Genomic DNA, 16,813 nt, shown 5'->3' with positions numbered 1-16,813 from the left:
GGGCAGCCCGGGGAGCCCATGCGGGGCTGCTGTCTGAAGTCAGGCTGGACGTGCTGGAGACCTTGTTCTTAACCCGCGGCCGCTGCACCCACTCCAGGCTAGAGTCTGAATTGAATTGAATTGCAAGATGGTCTGTGGGTGTCAGAGGATCAGCACTGAATGCACCACTTTCATGCCAATGCCTTCGCTGCACTCAGTAGAGGGTTGAATTCATTAGGAGCCAAGCTAGACGTCACAGCGACCGGCAAACGTGCAGTCCTTGGTCCTTGCAGGATGCAATGAGGGCACCAACCCTTTTGCAGAAAAAAAATCAGTAGCTGGGGCTGGGGATATGGCTCAAGCAGTAGCGCGCTCGCCTGGCATGCGTGCGGCCCGGGTTCGATCCTCAGCACCACATACAAACAAAGATGTTGTGTCCGCCGAAAACTAAAAAAAAAAAAATTATATATATATATATATATATATATATATATTAAAATTCTCTCAAAAAAAAAAATCAGTAGCTGATGTCAACAAATGACCTCTCTTGTACGATCTGTATTTCGGGATAAACAAGAAACCATATTGATGAGGAAATTGTATTCTTTTACCCAGAAGAATTCTCTTTCACATATGCAGAGAGGATGCAAAATCAGAAACACCGTCCCAGTGAGACCTTGGATGAGACGCTCAGGCAGAGCCCCAAGGCACAACACGAGATGCTACGGGACCTCGCAATGGGAGTATCACCTCCCAGGTCCACAGTGCAGTCACAGCACCAGTGGGAGGGAGAGGGGGAGGCAGGGTGGAGATCAGAGGCAGAGCATGGGATCAGGGTGCCCAGGCCTGGGGGTGCGTACCCAGAGGTCAGCGTGGTGCCTCTAGGCGGAGGCACAGACCGTCCCGTAAATGTTCTTGCCAACTTGATTTTTTTTTTTTAATTCGGCACCATCATGGGCTCCAGGACACAAAAAGAACTGACTTAACAGATTCCAGAGAAGATGCACAGGCCAGAGAGACTTCATAGAAAGAGACGAAGAAAACAGGGAGAAGCCCAGACAGAAACATGGAAGGGTAGACATGCTCCCAACCCCAGGGTACACGAGCCAGGATCGTCGCAGGAATCCAATGAAGGACACCTAAAGGTCAAGGTCCAAGGCCAGGATTCATGCTTGGCTACCCTAGCATCCCGGTCCCAATGGTATCAGGGAAAGTAAGCAGAGAGGAGAAGCACAGCCCTTGGGGCAAGAGGAATTTGGAAGAGTTTGAGCAGCAGACCAAGAATGAGCTCACCAATGGGGACGATTTGTGGTTAAAAGGACCACCGGGAGCCAGGTGGTACTTGCCTGTAATCCCAGTGACTCTGGAGGCTGAGGCAGGAGGAGCACAAAGTTGGAGGCCAGCCTCAGCAACTCAGTCTCAAAATAAAAAGGACTGGAGTTGTAGCTCAGTAATCAAGCGTCCGCAGCTTCCAATCCTCAAACAAAAGGAGAAAAGAATCGTTAGGAGCCTGAATAGCGAGGGCTTTGGTGCATTTCCACTGAGGGTGGTTCAAATCTGGGCGGGAAAGGCCTTACCATTTATCCGTCATTCATGGTCATCAGAGTCCAGGAGAGCCCTGGACAGGGAGAGGCACGGGAAGCTCTTCCCTGGCACCGCCCTGTGTGAGTTGGGCCAGGTCCCCTGGAGTGGGGTGTAGACCTCGAAGGAGGAATCCGGCTTGGATGAGAGCGTGAGCAGCCCGGCAGCTCCACCCAGCTGGGATGGTGACCAGAGCCCTGGTGTGGCACTTCCCTGGGCTGCGAGGCACCCAGGGAATGTCCCCTATTCCCAAAGGGGCCAGAACGTGGGGTCACCCTCGCAGGGCGGGGAGTAAGCACCAGAAGAGGACAAAGGCTCAGCTGTGCAGGGTTCCAGCAAGGAGAGGAGGACGCGGGCAGCACAGAGGGTCCCTCTTCAGCCCTCAGGAGAAACCCTGACTGGGGGGGACGGTCCCCAAGGTGGAGAGCAGGTCGACAGGCTTTTTGAAGGCTGCGGCCAGAGTGATGTCAGAATCATGGAGGACTCCATGGACAGCTGGGACCACCTGAGCTGGGCCAAGCCCCTGCTGAGGGTGGGGGAGAAAATACTGCTAAATCCCCAGAAAGCCTGGGAAAGCACGGAGTCAGGCCGAGTGACACCCCCACAAACATGTCCACAGCCTTGCCCCTGGGGCCGTAAGCACGCCACCCCACACAGGGAGAGGGCTTTGCAGATGCCATTAACCCCGTGGACCTTGAGGTGGGGAGCTCATCTGGGCTTATCCAGGTGGGCCCCGTCCAAACACATGAGCCCTTAAAACAGGGACTCTTTCCCAGTCAGAGTGAGAGAGGATCACCGAAGAAGAGACAGGAGATCCTAGTCACCGCTGCTGCTGGGAGAGGAAGGAGACCGCGAATCTGGGAAGGGGAAAGGCAAGAGCAGAGACCCTCTTCTGGGACCTCCAGAGAGGAACGCAGCCCCCCAGCTCCTTGATTTGAACCCACTGAGACACATTTCAGACTCCTTGCCTGCAGGCTCTGAGATAACAAATATGTGCCTTTTAATTGTTATTGCAACAACAGGAAACTAATGCAAGAAGCAAAATGATCACCCATTTCTTTCTGAGACTGCTAAACTCATGTAGGACTCTCACCTGGCTGAGCCTAAGAAGCTTAAAAGCCACCTGTTTCTTATCATTTCCAGAACAATCCATCATTCTGAAGTACACACACCAAAAAAATGCAATGATCATGAAAGAATTGAACTGAAGTGTCGCTGTTTATCAGTGTTTTAAATGTTGTTTTATTTTGTTTTTGGTATTGGGGATTGAACCCAGGGGCACTCAACCACTGAGCCACATCCCCAGCCCTTTTTTATATTTTATTCAGAGACAGGGTCTCGCTGAGTTGCTTAGGGCCTCACTAAATTGCTGAGGCTGGCTTTGAACTTGAGATCCTCCTGCCTCAGCCTCCCGAGTTGCTGGGATTACGGGCATGCGCCACCACACCTAGTTGTGTGTTTTAACTTTCTAACTTTTAATTTCCCATGACCACAGGCTAAGCAACATATTTATTCTGTTTTTTTTCCCCAAGGCTAGAAGTTTTTTAGAAACATTTCTTCCCCTTGGAAGCCAACTGAGAATCTCCATTTGAGGCGGGGTTTCCATTCCAAGGGAAGACTCCACAGCACTCCTTCTCTGCTAATTGGAGCTCTTTTTTATTTTTTAAGTATACATTCAAAAGAGGAAAGAAAATGGGAGTCATCTATAAAAGTGCACCCCTCCCACACATCCAGAGAGAGGAAAATAGATGACTAAAAACTCAAAGTCAGAAGGAAGCCCAGAGAACTTATTTCAAGGAAATACTTAACCTGTGTTTCAGACCAGAAACTGGGCAGCATCTCCACCTTCTCCCCACCCCGTTTCCTCTTCCTGGGCAGACAGGAAGTCAGCCATGTCTCCTCAGCCTGCCTTCCAGTCACCCGGTGGATCATGTGGTCCTGGGACAAGGGTCCCAAGAGGCCCTGCCAAAGAGCAGATAGAGACGTCACCTCCGCCCACGAGGGTTCTTCACTTCTGATAGTGAAAAGAATTTCTAGATGCGTCAAAAGCAAGGCATAAGCAACAGCCAGACAGCCCAGAGGTGGACTAGGGGAGAAGACAAATGATGGGCCCAGGGTCAAGTTCACGACTTTATATGTGATTTTCCTGGGAAGAAATGTGTGGGTCCTCAGGCAAGCCTCTTTGGAAATCAAGTCCCCTGACAATCATTGGGAATGCTCCCCTTGGGTCGACCATCCTACCCGGGAATCATTAGTGGACACATTGGGTGAGCCTTGGAATATGGTGATGTTTAAATTAATTGTGGTTTTGTTCCAGTTGATCTGATGCCAGCACACTGTGGGGGTTTCTTCATTCCATCTAAAGGAACAAGCGAGACGGGTCACTCATGCCTGTAGATCCCGGCCCAAGGGGTCCCTTCTTCTTTCTCTGGGAGCCCACCCATCTCAGTGCGACTGGTTCTGAGCAATGAACTGTGAGCAGAACTGGCCTCGGACTTGCAGGCTGAGCAGATAGGCTGAGCTGGCCTATCTCCCCGCCATCTTCTCTGCCACAGAGACCTGCCACTCATGGGTTCCAAGAAATGGAGAGGTTTGTCCTGACCTGAGCCCTATTGGCCTAAGTGAGAAGCGGCCCTTTTGTTGAGTGAAGCCCCTGACGTCTTGCGGGTCGGGGGTTCCTCTCTGAAGCCTCATCTGGACCGTCCTCAGGAACACTGGGGCTAATTTTCTTTTCTCTCTTCTGATTCCCCAGGGATGGAAATTCATCGTGAGGAAGGCCAAAAATCGGTTGTAAGAAAAAAATAAGCCATCTGAGTGTGGGATGAGAAAATCTGTTCTCCTGCTAAAGATGCACCAGCTCTCTCTCTCTCTCGCTCACTCCTGACACACTCTGAATTGTCCAGGTAAAAGGAAGCTGAGACCCAGAGAGAGGGGACTCGGGCAAAGACACAAGTCCCTCAGGATCAGAGCCAGGATTGAACCCAAGTCTCTGGCTGCAGAAGGCAGGATAATGGCCCCCTAAGGTGTCCCTGGTCTGCATGCGTCACTTTATATGGCACAAGGTTCTAGAGATCCAAAGTCCAAAAACAGTCTCCAGGCTAAAGTCAAGGTGTTGGGGGGCTGGTTCCTTCTGGGGACAGTATCAGAAGCTGCCCGGCCCCTGGCATCCCTCCACCTCTTTGGTTCCATGGACTAGGGATGCGTTTCTCCTGCCTCCTCTCAGGAGGGCTGCTGGGATGACCTCAGCCCCACCAAAGCTTATCACCTCAAACCCTTTAGACCAGACCCACCCCCACTGTCCCAGGTTCCGCTGATCAGGACATGGACATCTTGGTGAAGGATGGGGACTGTTACTCAGTTCACCACGGGGTGGGGCACTTGCAGATGGTTGGCATTCATCCCTGGCACTGGAGGGAGAACCCAGAATGTGGATGTAAACAGACGCACAGGACCAATGACTGAGCCTGGTCTCGTCAATCCTTGATGGCTCCTGACCTGCACCCGGCTCTCTCCGAAGACCTCCAAGCACCAAGAACTTCCTGCTTCTCTCTACTCTTATTCCTCCCAAGCCACGCGGTCTGTAGGTCCTGAAAAGGGAGGCGAGAAAAAGGGCAGCCAGGTTCAGACCTGCCCATTCCACAGTCCCAGTGCCAAGCACCCTGAAGCCACTGTACTCCCAACGCTCCAGCAATGTGGGGCTCTGGGGGCACAGCTGACACCCACATCCCCGTCCTTGTCCCTGGAACAGGAATAGTCACACCCAGTTGCAGCTCGTAGCTTCCTGGTGAATTAGGAGAGAGGACATGTCTTCATCTCTGCTTTGTCAAAATACCGACAGGAAATGAGCAAAGAAAAGTCCATTGTCCCTCCTGCTCTGCCCTCCCCGCACTGGGCGGCTTTCCTCTTGCAAACTGGAGACTCGAATCTGCAAAAGAGACAAAAGGACACCACGCAACTCCTACCGATTCATGTCAGTCTCTAAATGCTGACGCCCCACATTCCTGACACTCTCCTGTGGATGGCAGCTGGCAGAGCAGAGGGACCGTGTGCTTGCAGCCTGCCCCCAGGCCGCGACACCCAGAGGCACCTGAAATTCCAGCCCCATACTCATCTCTTCTGGGACTGTAACACATGACCACAGACTTAGTGGGTTAACAACAAAAAAAAATGCCCTATTATAGTCCTGGAGGTCAGAAATCTAAACCAAGCCTCACTGGTCTACAAGCAAGGCTCACCAGACATGGACCTTCTGGAAGCTACAAAGAGAAAATCCATCCCACGCCTCCTCTGGCTTCTGGCAGCTGCCCACCTTCCGTGGCTACCGGTTCCCTTGCTCCCATCTGCTTCCCTGGGCCTTTACCTTCTCCTCCCAGAGCTCCGGTCCCACGCCCCAGCGTCCCTGGGTAAGACCCGTTCCTGAGGCTCATGCCCGGGGGACACATAACCCACCCAAGAGTCATTCTACCCTCCTCCTGGACCTACTTCATAATAGCCCAGGAGCAGAAAGAAGCTGCAGGTCTCAGCATCAGAAAGGGGACGAACCGTATTGTCACACACACACACACACACACATGACAGGATGGCACCGGGCCCAGCAGGAGGGACACAGCTAGCGGCACGGCGGCTGCTGTAGGGTGAAACCATGTTCCAGGGGTTCCAGGGGGCGCCCGCGTGACTCCACGTCCTGAGGTTCAAGAAAAAGCAAGACGCGTGTCTGAGGCAGAACTCGGTGATGGATGGACGGTCAAGGCTGGCCGTGGTCAGGGAGGCCGGCTAGAAAGGACACGGAGAAGTTCCTGGGGGGACGGAATGACCTCTTGATCGGGATGCTGGGGACGTGGGCGCGTTCATTCATCTAAGTTCATCCAAACACACTTAGGACTCAGGCATCGTGTGGGATGCAGGTTGTACCTCGATGACGGTCATTTTTTCCACAAAAGACCACATATCTGAGGGTGGTCTCGTCATGAGGCTGGAAACCCCTCGCTATCTAGTGACATCGCAGCTCTCACGATGTGCTAGTGCAGAGCTTTACACACGCACTCATGGTGACGCTGGTGGGAACTGACCTCCCGCAAGGCCAGTCAGGCACCTACAATCACGTGTGGCACATGATACCTGATGGTGACGATAAATGGTGATGTCACTGGTTTGAGTATTCCCTGTACCAGGCTCTCATCCTCATATGAGGACATGCTGCTGCTTATTAAAAAAAGGACAGCAGGGGTGGAGCCCAGGGGCAGGGCCGGCGTCCAGCATGCATGAGGCCCTGGCTTCCCGCCCCCCAGCCCCAGCCCTGCAGGAAAAATGACCAAAGAGTCGGCCGTGTCAGCCGGTCGCTGCCTGGGCCATCCGTGTCAGCCACATCCCTCTATCCCTCAAGAGACCAGTGTCCTCCGCCCTCTGGGGTTGAGTCAGTGCCCTCCGGGAGGTTCACAGGATGAGGAGCCCCCCCCATCGACACAGTTTTCAGAACAGATCACCATTGTTAAGTGACACATGGCTGTGCCTGCGCCGTAAGAGGAGGTCATGAGAACGCAGCCCAAGGGAGGAGGGCACTGGGGGGCCACGTGGAGCAGAGTGAAGCAGGAGGAGCTGGGGAGGCGCCCGTCTCTCATCACAGCGAGATCCCAGGCCCGTCACCCAGCGAGGCTGGCCTGGGCCAAGGGGAGGAGACCCGGGCCGCGGGGCTCAAACCCTCTGAACCTGGAGCCAGATGCACAAACCATACCTCTCCTCGATCTCCAAAAGTCTGCCTGCCCAAGTCAGTGAAAGGCTAGGTGTGGAGATGTGTGTATGTGTGTGTGTGTGTGTGTGTGCGCCCGTGTTTTCTTCTTAGGTACTAGGGATGCAGCCAGGCCCTTGCCCACACGAGGCGAGCACCCCAGCCCTGAGCTCCACCCCAGATCTTTACTTATTTATATATATATATATATTTTAGGAATGCCCAAGGACTGCGATTTCAGAATGTTTGAAAAAGCTACAGTTACAGCTCCGTGAGTTTTGAGTGACATTTTGGGTGATGTCAGCTAGGAAAGGGCAGAGGGTGGGGCGGTTGGAGAGGCAGCTCCAGGATTTTCACCTTACATCCTGGCTGGCTCCCGCCCACCTAGACCCCAGTGCACCTTCCAGAGGGGCCAGTCGGAGCAGCCGAGCCTGTCTACACTGGCTGAGGAGAGAATCTGGTGTTTCCTGGGCTATGTCGGGTGCTGAGAGGGGAGAGATGAATGAATCAGGCAAAGGGAGAGACTCGGTGACCGTGAACCATAAACCATAGCATGAATTTTTTTAAAGGCATCCACGGGGCCAAGCTTTTGACATGTGACTCTGTTGGACAAACCAGTTCTTAGCTGTTTCCTCGAAGGGATTGGCCACACTATAGTCACCACTCTGAGAAGCTGTTCACCATAGCAACAGCCACAGACTCATAAAGCAAAGCCCTGAGATGCGTGGAGACACAGAAACCGCCACAAGCACAGGAGGGTTCAAGAGCCCACCCTCAGGACAAGGAGGTCCAAGGAGCCAGAGAAAACGCGCAAGTGAAAGATCTGAACAATGTGTCCACGGGGAACCGTAGAGAGGCAGGCTGGACTCTAGCCCAGGTAGTGGACACACCTTTTCAAGAAAACCTGGAAAAATCACTAGAACTCATCAAAGGCCCACCAACACACACACACAAATAACAAATGACATCCTCATGTCTTAATTCAGTAAAAGGAGAAAGTATTAAGAAATTTTATAAAAGGTATCTGCAGCTAGAAATGCTTGAACTTTTTATTAAACAACTCTCAGATAAAGGAGAAACCGTAAAATGAAATTGCAGAATTTCTAAAGAATAATAAAAATTCAAATACTGCCAATCTGGGGACACACTTATCGCAGTGATTAGAGGGAAATACCTAAGCCTTCAACGCTTTCATCCATAGAATAGAGGATGATAATCGATTAGGGAAAATTTCCCAGCTCAGAGTGCCAGGGAAAAGGACAAGAAATTCTAAAACAGAGGCTGAAGAAGGAAATAATGAAGTTAAAAGCAAACATTGATGAGGTAGAGAATAGAAAGCAGTACATCTAATTTATAAATCAAAACCCTGCTTAAAAAAATCATCAAGTAGGCAGAACACCAGCTAATGTAATAAGAAAAAAGACAGAAGACACACACCAAGAAACGCAGAATAAGAAGGGACAAGAAAGAAATAACTATTAAGACAGAAGAAAGTTTTAATATCTTAAGGGTTGAACTGCCAGGTCGGTGGCGCACAACTATAAGCCCAGCAACTCAGGAGGCTGAGGCAGGAGGATGGGAAGTTTAAGGCCAGCCCCCCTTAGTGAGACCCTGTCTCAAAATGAAAAATAAAAAGGACAGGAGATGTGGCTCAATGGTAAAGCATCCCTGGGTTTAGTCCCTGGTACGAGAGAGAGAGAGAGAGAGAGAGACAGAAAATAGCATCTCCAATATGACCCTGTCTTAATCAATTACATCTGCAGCGACTCCATTTCCAAATAAGACCACATTCTGAAGGCCTGGGGGTCAGGCCTCCAGCATATGGATGCGGGGAGTACAGTCCATCTCCACCCCGGGACTGTGGGGAGGGCTTCACCCCAAGCCATCAGATACCGTCTATTGGAGGGAGAAAAAAAACTGGAAAGAAGTTATCTCCATTTGTAAGCAATGTGATCGTGTGTCTGTAAAACAAAATCATCAGCAATAAAATTGAAACAATAAAATGCTTTGATGAAATAGCGAGATATAGAAATAACATGGCGGAAGCCAAGTGCCTTCACGTGCACAAATAACCAGCGAGAAGATAGAAAGGTAGGGAAACCCACTTATGATAGTAACTAAGCTGAAATACTTGGGGATCCACATAACAAAAAAGTTGTAAAACCTACTGGAGGAACACTTCTAGAACATTCCTGAACGGCAAGCACAGTTGAAGGTACAGGAAAACACGCTTGGATCTTGTATGGGGCAACCCAGCACCATAGCAATGTCTCTTTTCCCTTGAACAAGGTATAAATTTAAAGCAATCCGAGTTTTTTAAAAAATGGCAACATGCCCCGTAGACAAGCTATACTAAATTTTGTGTAGAAAAATAAACTTTCAAGAATAAGCAGGAAAACAGTAAAAACAACAACAACAAAAAAAAAACCCTATAAATTAAAATAGTGCACTACTGGTACACAAAGAGATAGGAAGACCGGTGGGATCGAAATCCCAGGGACAGACGGAGCACCCATGGGACTTTACCAACGATAACTTCAGAAATCAGAAAATTATTAAGAATGATGGGCTCCGAGGAACTGTTTTTAGATCATTGGCGACACATTAGAAGAAGAGAAAACTAGATGCCTATATTGCACATCTAACAATCAACTCTCACTGCATCCCAAAATATGTGCAAGAAATGAAACCGTAAAGTATCAAAAAAACAGGTGAATTCCTTTCCTAACGTGGAAGTCGAGAAAGACTTTCTAACTGCAACTCACAATCCAGATGCAAGAAAAGTAAGCACTGAGAAATTGACTGCACAGAAATCCAAACGATTGGGTGTCCAAAAAAAAAAAGACCACAAACAAAAGACGATTTGCAAATGGAGAGAAAATGTTTGCGGTAGAGATCACAGGTAAAGGGTTAATATTCCTAGTGTGTGTATTTGTAAGAGCTCTTAAAAACCAGGAGAAATCAGTGACTTGGGAGGCTGAGGCAGGAGGATCACAAGTTTGAGGCCAGTTTCAGCAACTTAGCAAGGCCCTAAGCAATTGAGTAAGACTCTGTCTCAAAGTTAAAAAATGAAAAGGGCTGGGGGTGTGGCTCTGTGGTAGAGCACCCTGGGTTCAATCCCTGGTACAAAAAAGAGAGAGAAAGCAAGATATATGGACAGACAACTTTATGTATTTCCCCCCCCCCAAAAAAAATGTATGTATGTATATCTATATGTACAACATAATATCCCTTGTATATCTGAAAAGATTTCTCATTGGGGGTGGAGCCCTCAGGAAAGGAGTTAGCGGCCCTCAGTGCACACCCTGTCTGTAGGCGTCTTGATCTTACATTGTGGGAGAGAAGGCAGCACAAGTTCCTAAAAAGAGTCAAAAACGTGAATGCCTATGAAATTTTGTCCCCTATTGCAAAATGTCCTCCTAAAGAGTTAAACCAGTCTTCATTCCCCCACAGTGGAGTAGAGGCCAGTGATCACAATCCCGCCAAAGGCCCCAGAGGGCTGAGATTTTCACACATGATTTCTGGGCTGTAGGCATGCAGGCCCCAGAGCCCTGCCCGTCCAGCACAGGAGAGCATCCACACAGAACTCCCGCAACACACCGGGGCCTCCTGAATCAGAACCTGGTGTTCTTATGAAAGACACAGATTTCTGGCCCCTGTCCCAGACTTACCTAATAGAAGCCCTGGGAGGAGAGTCCAGGAATCTTCATTTGAGCCGTTGTCCAAGGACGTTATTAAGTTTTGAGAACAGACGACAGTTGGCTCTTTATAGTAATGGAGGTTGGTCACTTCCAAAATGGCCCCATGAGCCGCCTCCTGGCAGTCACATCCCCATCCTCTCTCCAAGTTGTGCCTGGTGACTTTGCTCCTGAAGAATAATCTAGGCAACTGGGATGGGGTGATGGTCCCCAGGGGAGGTCCTGAGAACTTGCCCACAGCCTTAGACCAGCTTTCGGATGACAGCAGCCCCCACGGGTACCTTGATGGTGACCTAGAAAGGTCCTAGGGCAGGAATCCAGGGGGTGGTGCCCAATACCCAGTCTACAGAAACTTGTGTGTCAGCCAGCTTCTCAGTGCTGGACTAAAAGACCTGACCACAACGATTGTAGAGGAGGAAGCGTGGATTTGAGAGTTCATGGTTTCAGAGGTCTCAGTCCACAGAAGGCCGGCTCCATTTCTCAGGGCTCAAGGGGAGGCAGGACATCACCGCGGAAGAGTGTGGCAGAGGGAAGCCGCTACATGGTGATCAGGAAGCAGAGAGGGACTCCACGCTCCAGATACAAAATATACACCCCACAGCCACGCGCCCCACGAACCCCTTCCTCCAGCCTCAGCCCACCACCTCTAGTTGCCACTCCGTCAATGCCATCAGGGACTAATCTGCTGAGTAAGTGAAGCCACGACCCAATCTAAACCTTCTCTCAGTGTCTCACACTTGAGCTCTGGGGGACACCTCACATCCAAACCATAACACCATGAGATCCTAAGTGTCACTTCAAGCTGGTACATTTGGGGATCATCTATCAGGCACGTGATTTCCCACGGCAGCCTAGAACAGCACAGAGATGGACAGCCCGAGAGGCTCCAGGCCTGGGAACTAGTCCTGGGTTTCCAAGGGTTTGTTTGCAGGAGCTCAGCTTCCCTAACTATCAACCAGTAGCTTGAATAAGACTCCCAACCTTTCTCCAGTCCCAAAAGTCTATTACTGTATTTCAAATAGTGATTTAAGGAGTCTCCCCACACACACACACTTTCTTCTAATTTCCCCTTTTGCCCAACATAGAACATAGGTGTTTTTGTTTTGTTTTGTTTTGTTTTTACAGAATCTCAAGACAGACACAGAACAAATGGCTGGGAAAATGTGGGTGAGCTTCCAGAGCCACTGATGTGAAGTAGGGGGATCGGCCATCCCCACCTGCTGAGATAAAATGGGACCAGGACTCTAAGGCAGCCCCATGGAAGGGGTGATTGCCAAAACTTGCCCTAAACAAGGGCCCAACCTGGCCCATGTCCCAGGAGGCAAAAAGAAACGCTGAGAAGCCCCTGAAGGGTCACCGAGGGCCACGTGAGTAAAGTGGACATTTCAGTGGTCTCCAAGTTCCAAGATCACCAAGTGCTGTGGGGGGAAGGAGTCAGGGATGTAGCTCAGAGCTGTGTGCTGAGCATGCAGGAGGCCCTGGGTTCCAAACCCACAATAATAATAATAATAATAATAATAATAATAGAAGAAGAAATCCCACAGAATAACCAAGGTGGACTTTTTTACCCTAAATCAATAGGAAGCTGAAAACAAACTAGATTTTTTAGAAGAAGAGGAAGACGGGCTTATCTAGCACACCTGGGCGTGTGCACCTTGAGGCTCCCCCGGATCCTGCGAGTGCCCCTCTGTTCTCCCGGTGGCTGACAGAGCACCCTCTGACCTCTCATCACCAATGTCCCAGTCTACAAAGCCGCGGCTTCCAGAAGGAGCGAAGAGTGACCACCACCCGATCCCAGCCTCACTCCACAGTAAGCCGAGGCCCGGAGACGTGAAGTCATTGCCCAAGATCAAGGTCAACCAGCAAGGAGGTGGCGGGGCTGGGACTTGCACCGGGGCTTCCCAGTCCAGCCACCTGGGCCTCACTTCTGACCCCATTCCCCTCCCCCCCCTCAGCCCACTGTGTCCTGGCACAGGGGACTTCGCTGGGTGGGGGTCACACACGCGCCGAGAGCCAGGCTCTGCCCGTGGAGCATTCAGTGCGTCCTGTGTGGGGCGTCTCTAGAATCCGGGGGGTTCCCTCTGACGGGATGAGGCAGCTGCCGAGACCCCTCTGGGCCACCGCTGTCCATCCGCAGCCCCCGCCCGCCCGCGCTGCCGGTCCCTCCTGCTTCCCGCTTCCCGCTGGTGAAGGAAAGCGCTGGCTCTCGGCATCGCGAACGCTCTTCCTCCAGGCGTGCCCGTGTCACGGCTCCAGGGCCGCTGCGGGTGCAAATCCAGGTCCCGCGCACACCCGCCCTCCGTCCCACGGCTTCTCCTCGCGTCCCCGCCGCCGCCCGCTTCTCTGCTTCGCGAGCCGGACCCTGGCCGTCTGCGGCCCGCGCTTGCTGCCATCTCGTGGCCCTGGAGGGAATTACAGCAGCGAGAGCAGGAAGCAGGGTCCTGGGAAGTGGTCAGCCGCGGGGAGGCCTGAGCCGTGATCCTGATCGTCAACAACCTCTTGCTTCTGCGTACTGCACGTCTGCACCTCACCAGGGTGGAGAGGCACAGGGGACAACGGCTCAGAAGCCACTTTCTTCTTTGTCTTTTATTTTCCCCCTTTATTTTGGCTCCCACAGACTAGAGGCCTTGGACAGACGGCTGAGTTAACCCAGGTTTTTCTGAAGCCATTCTGCGCTCTCTATTCAGGAAGCCGGTCTTTCAATGTGACCACTGTGATTCCTGCCTAGGACTTCTGAAGACATTCCCGTTTTTAACAATTGCCTTCCAAGCAAGGTGCGCTGGCGCATGCCTGTCATCCCAGAGGCTCGGGAGGCTGGGGCAGGAGGATCGCAAGTTCAAAGCCAGCCTCAGCAACTTAGAAGGCCCTAAGCAACTCAGTGAGACCCTGTCTTTAATATTTTTTTTTAAGGGCTAGGGATGTGGCTCCGTGGTTAAGTGCCCCTGGGTTCAATCCCTGGTACAAAAAAGAAAAAGAAAAAGACTGCCTTCCAAGACATAATCTAGAGGTCCTCCAAAAGAAATGGAATGTTGTTCCCCTGGTGGAGAAGCTTTAATATCACTAAGATAAAAATGCTACCCAAGCAAGCAACTCACAGATGCAATGTATTCCTAACAAAATTCCAATGGTATTTTTTACAGAAACGGAAGAACTCATCCTAAAATCCATATGGAATTTAGAGGAGCCAAGACAATCTTTAAAAGAAGGAGAAGAAGAACAACAAAGTTGGGCAGCTCACATTTGCTAATTTCAAGACTTAGTACAGAGCTAGGGGCGCTGTTCTTACATAGCACGAGCGAGGACCTGGGTTTGAGCCCCTACAAAGAAGGAAAAAAAAAAAAAGGCTTGTCGGAGTTAGTATGACCAAAACAACATGGTAATGTGTTGCTTAGGGCCTCGCCATTGCTGAGGCTGGCTTTAAACTCATGATCCTCCTACCTCAGCCTCCCAAATGCTGGGATTACAGGGGTGCACTACTGTGCTAGGCTATCTATTCTTATTTAAGTACCACCAGTAGACAAATGCAAATCTAAACCACCACAAGACAGCATTTCACACTCATTAGGGTGGCCATTGTCTAAAAAATGGAGATCACAACCGTTGGGGAGGACGTGAGGATATTGGAGCTCCCGCACGTTGGCGGTGGAGGTTGAAAGTGGGACAGCCACCGTGGACCAGGTTGGCAGTTCCTCAAAGAGAAAAGCATAGAATTTCCACAGGACCATGTCATGCCCTAGGACCATGTCATTTGGGGAGATAGAGACCCAAAAAAATTGAAAACAAAGATTCAAACAGATTCTTGAACACGAGTGTTCACAACAGCACCATTCAGAAGACCCCAAACATGGAGACAGCCTAAGAGTTCAGTCACAGGTGGATGGATAAACAGAGGGCAGGTGTGTAGACAGTGGAGTATAATCCAACCATAAAGGAGCAAAGTTCTCTGATTCACACACTACAGGCCCGGGAGCCTCTGACATGCTGTGTGAGAAGCCAGACAATACCTGCCATTTCAAATTCAGAGACAGAAAGTCCTTCCGAGGCTCCGGGGGTGGCTGGAGGGCAGCTCTGGGCAGGGCGGGGCTCCCGGCACTGGCCTCTCTTCTTGGAGGTGCTCAGTCGCTGGTGGCCGCTCTGACCCTTCCCCTTGGGCCACACCAGAGCCTGAGCAGCTCCCTGTCCCCCCAGCCGCTGGCTTTGCTCAGCTCTGTGGCACCGGGTGGTGGATCGAGGGGAAGGACTCCCAGCCTTCTAGGCCACCGAGCCCCAGGGCCTATGTTGCCCCTGAGCAGGGACAATTTGACTGAGAGCAGCTTTTTTGTTTTTGTTTCTAATGGTCAATGGGCCTTTTACTTTATTTATTTATTTGTTCATATGCGGTGCTGAGGATCGAGCCCAGGGCCTCCCAGGTGCCAGGCGAGCGCTCTGCCACAGAGGGCCAGAGGGCCAGGCAGTGTCCCTGGCCTGAGGTTTGCTCGTGAACTTTCTGCCTAGTCTGGGCCTTTCGGGGCAGTGTGCACAGGGGCGAGAGGAAGCACGGGGAGACTTTGGTCACTTGCTGAGGGGACAGGGGACACGGAGGCCACGTGCCCAGCTGAGCCTTTTTTGCCGGGCCCTGGGACGTGAGGTTGGGGATGCTTCGTGGCCAAGCCACAGGGTGCCTCAGTTTCCCCCGGGGGTAGATGGAGCTGGACAAGGCTTCGTTGTAGGAGATGGTGAATGGAATGCTCTAGACCACAGGGACCACACCAGCGTTTCTGTCCCGTCCACCCCGGACCTGGGCCCTGCGAGGGGGGTTGAGCTTGCTGGCTTTCGGGTCTCATGCTTGTTCCCTGTCCCTGCTAAACGGCTGTCACAGCTACAGACTCGATGCACTGTTCAAGGCCAAGTAAGAGAAACTTGGGGTGGGGTGGCCAAGCCTTCCCTTTCTTTGGGAAAGGCCCAGCAGATGTCCCACTGTGCAGCGTGGAGACCGCACAGAGCCAGGCCAGCTGGGCAGGGGACCGCTGGGTCTCAGACTGAGCCCTGCGGGGAGAGAAGCTGGGGTGGGGGTCAGGGAGTGACCCGGCACCGTGGGCCACCCCCTGCCTCTCCTTTCCCCGTCCTGCGGCCTGGACACACCTAGCTTCTCAGCTCCTGCTTAGCACCTGTGGCCCTCGGTCACCACCAGGGACGTCTCCTGGGTGGGCCCATGGGCAGCTGTGAGGAGCCCTGGCAGCTATGACGTCCTGCTGCAGTGGCCTGGAGACTCTGAAGGCCTTTTGACCTGGTGTCCACCTTCCCCCTACACTGGACCCACACATTATGGAGCTGGCCCTGTCCTTGGTCACGGGTGCTATGGCAACCAGTCCTCTGACTCTAGAGGGTCCTCAGGGTTCCGTGTAGTTAGGATCTTTGGGAAGCAAACCGTGTCCAGAGGCAAACTCCTCCCAACCGCTGACCACCGTGAGCCGAGCCCTCGCAAACGTCCCTCCTGGCCCCCACGATGTGTGTGTGCAGCCCTGGGGTCTCCAAGCAAAGGGAACAATTTCAGAAAGAAGCACAGACTTGATTTAGTCTCGGTGTGAGCACGGGTGATCAATTGGAACATAATGTAAAAACGTGTTAATTGGGACATAACGTAGAATATGTTAAATGTCACATCAGATGAGCTTGTTTCCAAGACGTCACCGCAACGCAGCTACTCCTGACATTTCCCTTCCTGCGGATTCAGCCACGTGTTCTTTTTCCTGTCCTAATTTTTGGTTTTATTGTGATATGATATACACAAGACACGACTGGCGGCTCACACCGTCTTTCAACATGGACTCAGCTGACCGCATTCAAGGTG

General features: G+C 51.6%; 1 long non-coding RNA gene across 1 annotated transcript; it reads right to left on the bottom strand.

Annotated features, from left to right (window-relative positions):
* Window positions 1-1,223: 1,223 nt before the first annotated feature.
* On the bottom strand, window positions 1,224-11,800 carry LOC131424633 (uncharacterized). Its single transcript, XR_009227985.1, has 3 exons — window positions 10,957-11,800; window positions 1,557-5,485; window positions 1,224-1,456 (listed from the first exon to the last, which is right to left on the bottom strand). It is a non-coding gene; the product is annotated as an uncharacterized LOC131424633 (long non-coding RNA).
* Between the last annotated feature and the right edge of the window lie 5,013 nt (window positions 11,801-16,813).

This window comes from Marmota monax, unplaced genomic scaffold, assembly GCF_021218885.2.
Source record: "Marmota monax isolate L192 unplaced genomic scaffold, Marmota_monax_Labrador192_F-V1.1 WCK01_AAM20220418_F8-fsc00185, whole genome shotgun sequence".
Lineage (NCBI taxonomy): Eukaryota > Metazoa > Chordata > Mammalia > Rodentia > Sciuridae > Marmota > Marmota monax.
The sequence above is the reverse complement of the archived record's forward strand: the minus strand, read 5'-3'. Positions and strand labels throughout refer to the sequence as shown.